The following is a 12,500-nucleotide window of genomic DNA, read 5'->3' as shown; positions in this document are numbered from 1 at the left end:
GTGAGATCTCCAAAGCTAAACCAGGCCCAGATCCACCCTCGATGACGACAGCTGTCCTGAAACGAATCGTCAACTCAAGAACTCATGGGCAGTTTTATGGCCTAAGGGCAATCAGCTCAGTTCTCTCGGCTAGCTCATGAAATAATAACGACGAAGGCCAGTCGAAGGCTAGCTGCACTTTGAAAAGACCTCGAGCTGGACCATATGGGACAGAGCATCCATCAAGCTGGCTTTCATCTCCAGGACCACTGCACACACTGTAGATTGTTCACCGGCAAGAAACAAGATCGGAGGGGTAATTAATCGCAGAGAGGTGTGGGTGTATGGGGCAAACCGGGGCTTAGGGAATTTGCTGTGGATGTAGCATGGATCAGTATGGGCAACATCTGAAAAAATATACAATGAGCTGAAATATATGGCATTCTATTGAGAAGAGAGGATGTGTGTGTGTGTGTGTGTGTGTGTGTGTGTGTGTGTGTGTGTGTGTGTGTGTGTGTGTGTGTGTGTGATAAGCAGCAGGATCAGGTAATTAAAATGACTTAAACATGAAAATAATCTAGTATATGAATAATAATCAGTATCCCTGTGTGAATCTGAGGTAAAAAATAAATAAATAAATAAATAAATAAATAAATAAATAAATAAATAAATAAATAAAACAAAATCTGAAGTGAACCTTATATGAACTCAAACCTGCTTAAAACACAGGGAGTAAAAAAAAAAAAAAAAAAACAGATCTCAGCGGTGTTCCTCATCCTCAGCCACAACATTCCAGATCCTAACTAGAGGTACATATGGGACTGGTTTTTAATCCCACTCACTATTTTTTCTCATGTGATCATAAAATCAAACCAGATTTATTTCTTCAGCATGTGTTAATTTTCAGTTCCATCCCTAAATCAGTTCTTTAAATTAAAGTAACATAAATCATTACAGGGCACGGTGGCTTTCGCCTCACACCTCCAGGGTCGGGGGTTCGATTCCCGCCTCCGCCTCGTGTGTGTGGAGTTTGCATGTTCTCCCCGTGCCTCGGGGGTTTCCTCCGGGTACTCCGGTTTCCTCCCCCGGTCCAAAGACATGCATGGTAGGTTGATTGGCATCTCTGGAAAATTGTCCGTAGTGTGTGAGTGTGTGAGAGATTGAGTGTGTGTGTGTGTGTGTGTGTGAGTGAATGAGAGTGTGTGTGTGCCCTGTGATGTGTTGGCACTCCATCCAGGGTGTATCCTGCCTCGATGCCCGATGACGCCTAAGATAGGCACAGGCTCCCCGTGACCCGAGACGTTCGGATAAGCGGTAGGAAATGAATGAGTGAGAGAGAGAGAGTGAAGAAAAAAAAAAAAACATACAACATTTTATTCTTAAATTCCTAGGTATTGTTGCATGCGGACTTCTAACAGCCAGGAAATTTTATTCCTTATATAATTTATTTAAAAAAAGCTGTTGAGATTGATTATTTATGTGGATCAGATATACCAGATGAAATCATATGTAAAATAACCCACACAGTGTGAGATGCGACGTCATTATTAAAAAATAAATAAATAAAAAAAAAATAAAAAAAAAAATAAAAAAATGACACAAAAGGACGCGGTGTTAAGTAGTCGATAAAAGTCTGCGTATCACCGCTACAAAAACTAGCAGTACATCGCCTCCTGAAAGTTCAGCAGTAATTAAACCTGTTTATAAACAGCGCAGACTAATAACAGCCGTGAGTGTCGCTCCTGACGGATGCGTCTCGTCGATTCCTCTCAGAGTCCTTAGAGAAACATTCTCAGATATCATACAGTTGTTTATAATGACAGTTTCCATATTCCATATAATTGTTTTATTTTTTCACCCTTGGTCTAGGATCCGATGCGCCGAGGAAATGAAAAGGGAATTCTATTGAGAGGAATTATTAAGCGTGAAGTTTGACAAAAGCATTGCGGTAATCAGAGAACTCTTTCAGTTATGTTGTGAAGCCAGCGGTGATGTGCTATTAACATGTTTATTCTCCCTGAAAGGCTGGGAGTATCCATCTGAGAAAATAGAACTATATATGTATATATATATATGTGTGTGTGTGTGTGTGTGTGTGTGTGTGTGTGTGTGTAATATCGAGTCTGTTGATTCAGCTCCTTTTGGAAAAAATAGACGAAGGAAAAAGAGTTTCGTCATTTCGGACATTCAGAGAGAATGCCGACCACACGTGGTGTTTGATACGCAATTGTCAGACTGTATCTGACTGTAGAAAGGACATTATTCATAATAACACACTCTGTTGTTTATAACAGTTTATAATCACACCCTCCAGTGTCACCTATATGAGGATGAGGTTCACTTTTGAGTCTGGGTCCACTCAAGGTTTCTTCCTCTTCCATCTAAGGGAGTTTTTCCTCAACACAGACACCTCAGTCACCTCAGCATGTTTATTAGAGATAAATACAAAGACATTTAAATAAGTCTAATATTAATCTTGAAATTTACAGTATAATATATACTTAGGCTTAGGGGTTAGAACGTTCGCCTCACACCTCCAGGGTCGGGGGTTCGATTCCCGCCTCCGCCTTGTGTGTATGGAGTTTGCATGTTCTCCCCGTGCCTCGGGGGTTTCCTCCGGGTACTCCGGTTTCCTCCCCCGGTCCAAAGACATGCATGGTAGGTTGATTGGCATCTCTGGAAAATTGTCTGTAGTGTGTGAGTGTGTGAGTGAATGAGAGTGTGTGTGTGCCCTGTGATGGGTTGGCACTCCGTCCAGGGTGTATCCTGCCTCGATGCCCGATGACGCCTGAGATAGGCACAGGCTCCCCGTGACCCGAGGTAGTTCGGATAAGCGGTAGAAGATGAATGAATGAATGAATGAATGAGTAAATTAATTGAATAAATCACCCAAAATTACCAGCCTATCGTCTCACATTTTACTGTAACGGTTAAAACAAAGTTTTAATGAAGTAAAAAAAAGTATACGCTTGTTCAGGCTGCTTAACTATTATAACAGTTGAGTCTGTCAACAGTCTTCAAAGTTTACGTCCCCAATGACTTGCTCCACTTTAATGTAGTCGAATGAGGCTCATTTGTCACGTCATAAGTGGCAGCGAAGATGCAGGAGCAGGTAGGAAGTTTGTTAAAGTCAGCAAAACGATCCCGAATGAGAACCGAACAAAAGTAAAAGTAAAAAGACTTTAGAAAGACGGCAATGGAAACTGAAGGTATTCTTTCACAGAGTCAAACGACGGGTTTATGGACACAAATCAGGAAGTGTTAGTGAAAACACGTGAGACTTTTCATGACAATACAACCGGTGACGGTAGAAAGGTGGAGTCAGGAAGCGAACTGAAACAAAACACAGAACGACGACGTGAAAGAAGGTGTTGTGGAGTATCATTAAGGTGTAATTACTCAAAACCGGATATACAGCAACACATTAGGAACAACAAAAAAGATGACAACAATGTAGGAATACAGTACACATGATCAACATTAGAAGGATTCGGCCATTTTCGTCCACACAGACTGCTCAGGTACTTGTTCAGTCTCTTGTCATTACTAGACTGGATTACTGCAATGCACTGATCAGGTCTACCTATGAACGCAATCCGTCTTCTGCAAATGATCCAAAATGCAGCTGCACGGCTTGTTTTCAACCTGCCAATGTTCTCGCACACCACCTCGCTGCTGCGATCCCTCCACTGGCTTCCGGTAGCTGCACGCATCCGATTCAAAACACTGATGCTGGCCTACAAAGCCAAAAATAGACCAGCTCCCTCTTACCTCAAAGCCCTCATCATTCCTCGCACTGCACCCCGTAACCTCCGATCTACCAGCACTGCTCGACTGGTTCCACCATCTCTCAGGGTAAGAGGCAAGTATACTACAAGACTCTTCTCTGTTCTGGCACCGAGGTGGTGGAACGAACTTCCCCTAGAGGTCCGGACAGCTGAGTCACTGGCTATCTTCAAGCGGCGGTTGTGTGTGAGACTTCCTTATTCAGGAAACACTTCAACTAGCACTTCTTTCCTTATCTTTTGAAAAAAAAAAAAAAACACAACCTTTGACACTTTTTCATTGTAACTTTGAACAATGTTTTAAACTCATGGTATCTTAAGTCTGTAACCTAGTGAGCAGCATTAATGTATTCAACGTTAGAGATTTAAACACTTATGTACGTCGCTCTGGATAAGTGCGTCTGTCACATGCTGTAAATGTAAATGTAAATGTAAATCTTAAGCAAGAAAAAAAACACCTGTCAGTACCCCCTCTGGTGGTCTGGCAGGGAATTGACCCCGTAGTTCCTAACACTAAAGTACCAGCTTTATCTCTGACTGACACCGGAGACTCCTTCCATAAATCTTACAGAAACATTACAAAACTCCACCAAAGCAACCTTAACCTGTCCGCAGGACGCCTGTGTCCCCGCGAACAAGCCGTTACTATGGAAACAAACTCATGAATATACATGACTCGAGGCAGAAAAAGACAGAAAACGAATAGCCGTGTTTCGACCAAACGGAATTGAGAATGCGACCGCACTTTACTGGATGTATAAAAAATAAATAAATATATAAATAAATAAATAAATAAACGTGGATCCATCTTTGATATTTCTAACAAGCCTGTATGTACTTTGTACTCCGTGTGTGTAGTCATGTGTAATTCTGTGTGTTTGTGTACTGCCTTCATTTTGCACACTTACAGTACACATGATTTCCAGGTGTCGAAATGTTTCTGGGTTTAATTCACCCGGTTTGCCCTGGAGAAATGATTAAGGTGCATCCTGACTCGTCACCTTGGTGATAATGCTTACGATTTAGCGCAACACTTCATCGGCATGCATAAAGTGTTTCTGTTGACCGAAGACGCTTATAAAACAAGTAGAAAAGAAGTCAGAAAGTCCGGCCGGGGTTCCTTAAGATCCAATTTCAGATTATGGAGCTGGAAAGTAAATAAAATTCTTTAGAATGTGTTTAAACAGCAGCAGAATGTGGGACATAATGGCTGGAGGTCTTTGGGTGGTGTTGGTTGTGATGACACGGCGACATGTCAACATACAGTAGTAAATGCCTCCTGAGATACCTCAGAATTTAAACCCCATAAACTCCTGGATTAATAACAGTGTTAATATTAATATTCAGTAATAAATTAAAAAAGATTCTGTTACATTTCATCATGTTTTAAGTAACATGAGTCATTTGGGAAATATTACTCTGAGTATTGTGATGTTTGCTTGATTTTGTGTTTCTGCAATCGTAAAATCACAAAATCCTGGAGAGACCGTCCATCCATCCATCCATCCATCCATCCATCCATCCATCCATCCAACCATCCATCCATCCATCCATAACAAGCTATATTTTCATCCCTCCATTCATCATTCAATCCATTATTCCATCCATCCATCCATCCATCCATCCATCCATCCATCCATCATCTATCCATCTATCCATCAATGAACCAACATGTTCATCCATCCATCCATCTATCCACAAAACAATGTTATCATCCATCCATCCATCCATCCATCCATCCATCTCCATCCATCCATCAGCAAACCAATATGTTCGTCAATCCACCTATGATTCCATCCATCCATCCATCCATCCATCCATCCATCCATCCATCCACCCATCCATAACAAGCTATATGTTCATCCCTTCATTCATCGTTCAATCCATCATTCCATCCATCCATCCATCCATCCATCCATCCATCTATCCACAAACCAATGTGATCATCCATCCATCCATCAGCAAACCAATATGTTCGTCCCACCTCCTATGATTCCATCCATCCATCCATCCATCCATCCATCCATCCATCCATCCATCCATAACAAGCTATATGTTCATCCCTGCATTCATCATTCAATCCATCATTCCATCCATCCATCCATCCATCCATCCATCCATCCATCCATCCATCCATCCATCAGCAAACCAATATGTTCGTCCCTCCACCTATGATTCCATCCATCCATCCATCCATCCATCCATCCATCCATCCATCCATCCATCCATCGATCCATAACAAGCTATATGTTCATCCCTCCATTCATCATTCAATCCATCATTCCATCCATCCATCCATCCATCTATCCATCAGTGAACCAACATGTTCATCCATCCATCCATCCATCCATCCATCCATCCATCCATCCATCCATCCATCCATCCATCCATCCATCCATCTATCCACAAACCAATGTGATCATCCATCCATCCATCCATCCATCCATCCATCCATCCATCCATCCATCAGCAAACCAATATGTTCATCCCTCCACCTATGATTCCATCCATCCATCCATCCATCCATCCATCCATCCATCCATCCATCCATCCATCCATCCATCCATCCACAAATTCATCAAACAACCCATCCATCTATCCATATTCATCTAGACATCAGCATCTCCATTAAATCTACTTTCTCATTACTATGTTGTTTAAATGCTTGTTGTTTTTAGAAGCTAACAGTGACACCAGAACCTGACTGTTATGTATTGTGTCTGAGATCGTCAATGTCCCACTGAGACATCAGCATGGGACACATCGCTAACTCACAGGACTAATAAAGAAAACAAAAGAACAAATTAGCAGCAGATTCACAAATACTTCATCACAAACCTATTTTAGGGTGGAGATTTCCTCTAACCACAACATAACCTCTACCTTCCAATGTATTCATACTCAGATAACTCGCATCTAAAACATTACCAAATGGCTCATCTACTCTGAGTGGCTAATTTACAAAGAATTATCCACTCGAATCGCACTTTAACCAGCCTTCGTAAGAGATTCCTGTGCAAGCAGAACAGCAGGCCGGCATCTGCTTCCCGACCCAGCAGACACTACATGAGTGACGTTTGCCTAACATCTGTCTTCTTCACTACACCGCTGACTTACCAATCACAAATATTTACTCAAGCGTCTGCAGGTCCGGAGTTAAACGTTGGAGAGAAAGTGGCGACCTCGCAGTGACAGCTCACTAAGACGAGGCTGTTTCAGGGAGATAAGTGCGTGCCTCGTTCTTCCAGTGCTTGCTTGGTAATTACCCAAGAAGGAAGAAAGAAGTGATTGTACAAAGCAGTTATCGAGGTTTAACAGATGCGGATAGAAATCTGGATGTAGTGTATTTGCACTCTCAGAAATAAAGGTGCCGAACTGTACTTCGCTTTGTCGATGGCGTGCTAGCAACGAAAGGCTTTTGTGCCTTTAATACAGTGTATATATATTTTACCTTAGAGTGTGTTTAAGGTACACTACTGGACCTTGAGGACGGCTACTCTAAAAGCTGATTAAATGTAGAACATCACATGTATGTATTTCTGTAGAAAATTAAAAACCATACAGCTCTTACGTACGTACAGCTAAAACGCAGACTTCTTTAGTATCGTTATTTCTGAGAGTGAGTCCTATATTTTGGTTCCGTGCTAATATTGAGCATAATATGCCTCTTTTCCACCAAAAAGAACCGGGTGCTGGTTCAAAGTTGGTTCCACTGCCGAACCTTCTAAGAACCGGTTTGCCTTTCCACTGGCTAGAGAGCATCACAGTGTGACGTCACTGTATACGTGTCACGTGTCCCAGTGACGTTAGCGCAGCAGCGACAAACACAAACACAACAACAATGGCGGATGTTGCTTTACCGTTAATGTTCATGGCTTTGTGAACCTACAGTACATCGGCATCCAAACGCGGCGAATAAAACGTGTACGTGCGGCTCCGTGTAATCTGTATAAACGGAGGTTGTAATCGATAAAGTACATAACGTTATTTTATTATTAACACAGAAAAAAGTTAGCCTTAGCATGTAGCTACCTACTATCATGTGTGCTGATAATGTATCATATTGTGGTAAAGTAAAAGTGTATTAAACATTAGTATACTTAAGGTACATTATCAAAGGCTCTAACAGTAGTCCCGCCCACAGCCCCGCCCCCAGCTCCTGACACAAGCAACGTTTTGGTGCTACTTAAGAACCACTTTTCCTGGTTCAGAGCCGGTGGAGCCACCAACCAAACAATGTGTGTGCACATCCATCCATCCATGAATCAATCCACTGCCCTATTAATTCAACAGAGAATCAATAATCACTTCATCCATCCATCCATCCATCTATCCATCCATCCATTGATCCATCCATTGATCTGTGCATGAAATCAATCAATCAATCAATCAATCAATCAATCAATCAATCAATCAATCAATCAATCAATCAATCAATCAATCAATCAATCAATTCTCTATGTCTTAAGATTTTTTTCACCAGTTATAATCCCTTATATGGGCATACTAAAGTGTATTCCCTCTTGTTGTCTGTGTCCTTTGTCTCTTCCTCTAAGTTTATATTTATCGCTCTCTCTCTGCATCCATTTGTGTAAACTTTTTTTTTTTTAAATAAAATAGAAAAGTAATATTAAAGTTTGTTATTATTACCCGACCTTGTTATAGAGAATCCCATCACATCTACGGTGCCACACATGATCCGAGAGGTACAAAGGGCACAGGAAAGTCTGACAACATGACAAAATGCCATGACAACGGATGATGACATCCATATCATCTCACTCTTAGAAGCCATTTGTCACTGCTCCACGCGCCTGTCTTATCAGCTCTATCGATTGGCGAGAAAGGAGAGGAGACGAAAATGAACTTGTCATGGCAAAAACAGGAGGCAGATGGGAAAATAATGAAGTTGTCCACTGCGGGCTGTCAGGAGTGGCAGCTGGCAGCGAGCGGAGCTGGGTGCCGAGGGCAGTGCCGAGGCGCCGGCACTCGCTCCCTTACCAACTGGACAGAAAAGATCTTCCTCATTGTGAGTTCACGAAGGAGCATAAATAATTCAGGATGGCCTGGAGGGAAGTGAAGATCCACAACAATAGACTCGGAGACAGTTTTGTAACGCTGTCCGTGTCCTACCATCGAGGGTTGCTGGGAATTTTATTCACGCTTATAAAACACGTAACACTGCACAAGGGCAGGGCTCATAAGGCTGCATGGCACCTGGATAACCCTATTTAAGTGACATTAACCTGCATTAGCGTTCATAAAGCCTTGTTTTGATAATTGTCAGTTCTCGATTTTGATATAACACCTGAGGTAAGTGACAGATTTCTGATGATACAAAGTTGTTATGACATGTCCCGGGGATATGTCCATTCATATTAGGCTAGGACACCAATGTATGCTTATATTAATGACATAAACCTACATTAGCATTTATAAAGGCTTGTTTCCATATAGATCAATTCTCAATTTTGACTTCAAGTTGATATAACACCATAACATAAGAAGTGACAGCTTTCTGTGATGCACAGTTGCTATAAAGCTAAATAAACATTCATATAGGGCTACGATACCTTTATAAGTATATATAAGTTGCATAAATCTACATTTGTTCATTATATTTATTAAGGGTCATTTCTTATAAAATCAAGATTTATGAGACAAGTGACATAGATGTCTGTCAACATAAGTTTGTTATAATGCTTCAGATCATAAATTATATTGTATGTAGCCCTGTGAACATTCCCTCTTTATTCTTCAGCATTTTATTCTAACGTTACTAATATTTAAGGGTAATATCCAAAGGGTAGCTCATAAGCATCTTATGACAAATGACATAAACCTATATTAATATGTACTTCATAAAGCCTTATCGCAACATATGTGTCAGGTCTCATAGAGTCGATTTGACATAACAGCTGTGGCAAGTGACATCAATTTCTGTTTATTACGATGCTTTTTAGATTCACATTGTATAAGATCACTCTGACGCGTCATAGTCAGTACATGAAGTGTCATAAGTTTGTTATGACAACAGAAGTCATCACGTAGGTGTTGTCAATAATAAAACAGCTAATATGACATCTGATGTCTGTCGGTATAAGGTTTTATAAATATTTATGCAGGGTTTATGTAGGGTATATGAAGGTTCAATGTAACCCCCTGACCTTTTGTGCAGAATTTATTGTTTATATCAGTTGCGACTCGATATTTACACGGAAATGATTTTGAATTGACAGGAAACAGTGAAATAAGTCCCGTCAAGAGCCACACTCGTGTCTTCTACAGCGTTTGCTCGATCTCGTCAGGTTCAGCAAATCCACAGCACACTCTTCGATAAGCCCACTCTTACATGACAGGGCGTCCTGGATTTCACACTCAAGGTGCCATTTGAATCCAATTTTAATCCGTCTTCCAGTGCTTTTACTTTGATTTCTTCCCCTTTGCTTGTTGCTGTCAGGTGTCTGTTGTGTGTGTGTGTGTGTGTGTATCTGCCATACTGCCAGCACCAGTTTGTTTATGTGTTTCTGCCATAAATGGAATGAAATCAGATCAACGTGACGGCCCGAGGAACAGGGAGGTCCAGACGCCGTGACACTAATCTCTTTGGAGGTCTCTTATCAGCTGTTAGGGGTGGATGACAGCATTTGCCCTCTGACAGCTTCGCCTCGTTCTTTCCTGTGCTGTTAAAACATACACTTCAGCCAAAACCTGGATGCTCCTAATACCTTAAAAGCAGTCTAAGTGCTTCAGTAAATAAATAAATAAAAAAAACAACAACAAAGGAAAGAATAACAGCACATCCAAGTTCACTTTTTTTTTTTTTTACTATATACAGTAAATAAATCCAATTTAATCCCAGATACTGAGCGACAGTTTCACATTTGAGATTCATTTCTTCATTTCATCACAAACGTAAACACTTATAGCTGCATCCCAACTAGTACTACACACTATGTACTATGCACGCTAGCGTCTAGCGCAGGGGTCGGAGACCCGAGGCTCCGGAGCCGCAAGCGAATCTTTCGTCCCTCTGCCGCGGCTCCTTGTAGATTTGTAAAATAAATATTTAATTAAAATTAATTTTATTTTAGTTAGTTTTTAAAAAAAAATATTCTAAATTCTAAGATCATGATGCTCTTGTAACATTAAAATAAACCGTGTTTAATCTGTTTGTTGCTCAAATTACGTGTCATAACCGCCGACTCGCGACACAGAAGCAGACGCGTTTTTGGTTCGCTGCAGCCGGCAAGTTAAAATATTGATGTCATGAATACGGAGAGGACTCGATTAGACGCCGAACATTTTATTTGAAAGTAACCTTCGACCCAGCGGCTTTTTTGTTAAGGTTAGTTCAATCTGTTCAAAATATTTTTGTTTGCCTGCAGAAATAAAATTTCCTTTACTTGCTAGCAGTTCATTGATTTCATAAATACAACACACTACAGTTTTTTCTACACTTTCCATAAAGGTAAAAAAACGATATATGCGGCGTTCTCTTCATTTTAGATGTCAAAAGGGTTTTGTGGCTCCCTGCGTTTTTTGAGACGCCGGTGGACGAAATGACGTGTGATTTATTTTTCAATTTTTTTTTTAAATTCAGAATGCTTCTAGAGCTTTTCTAGCAAGCATACACTTAAACCGGGGGGTCGGCAACCTTAAACACTCAGAGAGTACGGTGGCCGAGAAACACATCAACAAATCCGAAAACACAACGACAATTCAGACAACCCGGAAGAGGTCGGTATAGTTTGTGATTGGAACGCTTAGCGATCATTGGACAAGACACCTGTCACTCAAGGTATACATGAAGTTCAACAGTCTGCCGCAGGGAAACGTTAGAATGGATGAATGGATGGATTACTGTGGATTAATTTTGTTATTTTCTTATATTTAAACGGAGAACTTTACACATTACACATAAGATTTCATACCTGTATATCGGTAAGTTTCTATTCACAAAGGATACCTACCGTTTCCGGGTCATCTGAATTGTCGTTGTGTTTTCGGTTTTGTTAATGTATATTCACATTTGTTAATGTATATTCACATTTGTTAATGTGTTTTCGGATTTGTTAATGTGTTTTCGGATTTGTTAATTTGTTTTCGGATTTTTTAATTTGTTTTTGGACTTGTTAATGTCTTTTCGGATTTGTTAATGTGTTTTCGGATTTGTTGATGTGTTTTCGGATTTGTTAATTTGTTTTCGGATTTTTTAATTTGTTTTTGGATTTGTTAATGTGTTTTCGGATTTGTTAATGTGTTTTCGGATTTGTTGATGTGTTTTCGGATTTGTTAATTTGTTTTCGGATTTTTTAATTTGTTTTCGGATTTGTTAATGTGTTTTTGGATTTGTTAATTTGTTTTCGGATTTGTTAATTTGTTTTCGGATTTTTTAATTTGTTTTCGGATTTGTTAATGTGTTTTTGGATTTGTTAATTTGTTTTCGGATTTGTTAATTTGTTTTCGGATTTTTTAATTTGTTTTCGGATTTGTTAATGTGTTTTTGGATTTGTTAATTTGTTTTCGGATTTGTTAATTTGTTTTCGGATTTTTTAATTTGTTTTCGGATTTGTTAATGTGTTTTTGGATTTGTTAATTTGTTTTCGGATTTGTTAATTTGTTTTCGGATTTTTTAATTTGTTTTCGGATTTGTTAATGTGTTTTCGGATTTGTTAACGTATATTCGGCTTTGTTAATTTGTTTTCGTATTTGTTGATGTGTTTTCGGATTTGT

The 12,500-nt window shown here is 40.0% G+C and overlaps 1 protein-coding gene across 1 annotated transcript in view; it reads right to left on the bottom strand.

The window, feature by feature from the left end:
* The window catches only part of epha8 (eph receptor A8), a 74,759-nt gene that overhangs the window by 34,601 nt on the left and 27,658 nt on the right, over window positions 1-12,500 (bottom strand). The gene's annotated exons all lie outside the window — the stretch shown is intronic.

This window comes from Tachysurus fulvidraco, chromosome 2 (assembly GCF_022655615.1).
Source record: "Tachysurus fulvidraco isolate hzauxx_2018 chromosome 2, HZAU_PFXX_2.0, whole genome shotgun sequence".
Taxonomy (NCBI): domain Eukaryota; kingdom Metazoa; phylum Chordata; class Actinopteri; order Siluriformes; family Bagridae; genus Tachysurus; species Tachysurus fulvidraco.
Note: the sequence above shows the minus strand (reverse complement) of the source record. Positions and strands in the feature narration are given on the sequence as shown.